Source organism: Ovis aries, chromosome 2 (assembly GCF_016772045.2).
Source record: "Ovis aries strain OAR_USU_Benz2616 breed Rambouillet chromosome 2, ARS-UI_Ramb_v3.0, whole genome shotgun sequence".
In the NCBI taxonomy this organism is placed as follows: Eukaryota; Metazoa; Chordata; class Mammalia; order Artiodactyla; family Bovidae; genus Ovis; species Ovis aries.
In genome coordinates this window covers 152,346,757-152,349,497 of record NC_056055.1, presented here as the reverse complement: position 1 = coordinate 152,349,497, position 2,741 = coordinate 152,346,757, and the positions used below count along the sequence as shown (strand labels likewise).

General features: G+C 38.8%; 1 pseudogene; it reads left to right on the top strand.

Annotated features, from left to right (window-relative positions):
• Positions 1 to 1,945: 1,945 nt before the first annotated feature.
• On the top strand, positions 1,946 to 2,113 carry LOC114113455 (U2 spliceosomal RNA; annotated as a pseudogene).
• Positions 2,114 to 2,741: the final 628 nt, after the last annotated feature.

The following is a 2,741-nucleotide window of genomic DNA, read 5'->3' as shown; positions in this document are numbered from 1 at the left end:
CCAGTGGTCATGTAGGGATGTGATAATGCGTGTGGGCATTCCCTCAGTCGTGTCCAACTTTTTGTGGCCCCATGGACTCTAGCCCACCAGGCTCCTCTATCCATAGAATTTTCCAGGTAAGAATACTGGAGTGGTTTGCCATTTCCTACTCCAAAGCATCTCCCCGACCCAAGAACTGAACCTGTATCTCTTTGCACTTCCTGTGATGGCAGGCAGATTTGTTACCACTGTGCTACTTGGGAAGATGCTACTGATGTTGACAGTTGGACCATAAAGAGCACCATAGAACTGATGCTTTCAAATTGTGGTGCCGGAGAAGACTCTTGAGAGTCCCTTAAAAAACAAGGAAATCAAACCAGTCAATTCTCAAGGAAATCAATCCTGAATATTCATTGGAAGCACGTATGCTGAAGGTGAAGCTCCAGTACTTTGTCCACCTGATGTGAAGAGCCAGCTCATCGGAAAAGACCCTGATGCTGGGTAAGACTGAAGGCAAAAGAAGGGGGCGGCAGAAAATAAAATGGTTAGATAGCATCACCAACTCAATGGACGTGAATTTGAGCAAACTCTGGGAGATAATGAAGGACAGGGAAGACTGGCATGCTACATCCATGGGATCTCAAAGAGTCAGGACACCACTCAGGGACTGAACAATAGAAGCAAACTTCAAATAGTATAAGGAGGATGGGGCGGGAGTGGGGTGATTGGATATCTGTAACCAACACACAGGAAAGAAGAAAATCAAGAAACCATTAGCTTAAGAAAGGGATTCATTTAAAAAAAAAAGAAAGAAAGAAAGGGATTCATTAAAATAGCTAAAATGCTAATGAGAAGGAAAGAATTTTTTAACTTAATAAGCAATTTCAAGGTGAAATAAATTTTAAAAGGCTTAGATATTAAAAACGATTCTTAATTTTACAAAAATAAGTAGACTGATGAAATTTAAAACATCAAGTTATTGAGCATTATATATGGTATAACTCATTTATATAAATATATTAAATGTTTTTGGTTTGGGGGATATTAAAAACTACAATTATATATATATATATATACATATACACACACACATATATATATACATATATTTTTTAAGCCACAATTTAATATATCAATGCCCAGACAAAGGCCTGTAAGAAAGCTCTCTAAAGTGTTGACAAAAACTCCTCTGAGCAAGTGAGTAGGAGTTAACTGTGAATATTTTTAACATGATTTAATAAAAATACAAAATTTTTTCTCACTGCCAGGCAACTATGCTCATGAACACTCTCATTTTGTTGCAGGAGTGGGGGGCCCCTTCCAGGGCCTGAAAGTGGGCTCTTGTCTAACACTCAGAAATGAATCATCCGAGGAGACACATGTGTTGACAAAGCAAGAGATTTTATTGGGAAGGGCTGCCTGGGCAGAGAGCAATAGAATAGGGTAAGGGAACCCAGGAGAACTGCTTGGCCACATGGCTTGCAGTCTCAGGTTTTATGGTGATAGGATTAGTTTCCAGGTTGTCTTCAGCCAGTCATTCTAACTCAGAGTCCTTCCTGGTGGTGCACGCCTTGTTCAGCCAAGATGGATGCCAGTGAGAAGGGATCTGGGAGGCGGCTGGACACATGGTGTCATATTTTGACCTTTCCTGAACTCTCCCGGGTGGTGGTGGCTTATTAGTTCCATGTTCCACCTTTTCAGTTGTTTTACCTCCTGTCGTAAAACAGTTCATGCAAATAGTTACTATGGTGCCTGGCCAGGGTGGGCGGTTTCAGTCAGTATGCTTCCCCTAACAATTTGAGGAATGTCAATAATCCATGGTTGATTCTTGTTAAGCATGTTCCATGTTCTGGCACCTTACAAAGGGATTCTGCTCTTGTAAACTTGACATTTTCAAATTCTTTTTTGTCTCCAAAATAAGCCCAATGGGCACACATATTTCTACTGCCTTTTTAAAATGATTGTCATCACTTCTCGGCCTTTTGGCTAAGATAAGTATAGTATCTGTTGTTATCAGTTTAAAATGACTGCCAAGTTTTTAATCTGTTCCATGGCTAGCGATACATGCACAATATTTGGTTGTTGTTGTTTGTTTTTAAGGCAAAAGCATCAGTAAATATCTTTTGGACCACTTTGAATGTGAAATTCTTCCCCTTAAAACAGCGGCAATCAAAAACCTCCAATTGCACAGAAGTAAAGCATGTGGATTTATATACAATCTCAAATTATAAAGTCAACATACATACTGCAAACATGAACATACATTAAATCCAAAGATTTTGCTAAAAGCAGTGAGTATCAACTCAGTATTGGCCCGACAATATACCACTTCTAAACTCAGTGTATCTTTTTCCCCAAGTTTGTCAACTCTGATGACAGAGAAAGGGAAGAAATTCATTATTACTGGCCTGACAATTCTGTGACAGATTTTAGTCTCTTGGGTATTTAAATACAACCGTTCAACAGATTTGAGCACCCATTAGAGGTCCAGATGAAGCTGACAGCCAACATCGTTTGATCTTAAGTAAAAGGAGCAAGAGGAGTTTGGGGGTGTAAGAAACCAAACCAGTCTAGATACTTCCCATGTGTATATACAATGGTTGGTACAGTGGGAAATAGAAATGAATACATAAATAAATCTGCCTTCAAATAATAAGGCATGAGATAAAAATACAAGTCATTATTCAATATAACAAAGAAGAAAATCAGTACTATTAATATCAGCAAAGAGAAGCAAAAAGACCAAAGATAGGTAAAGGATA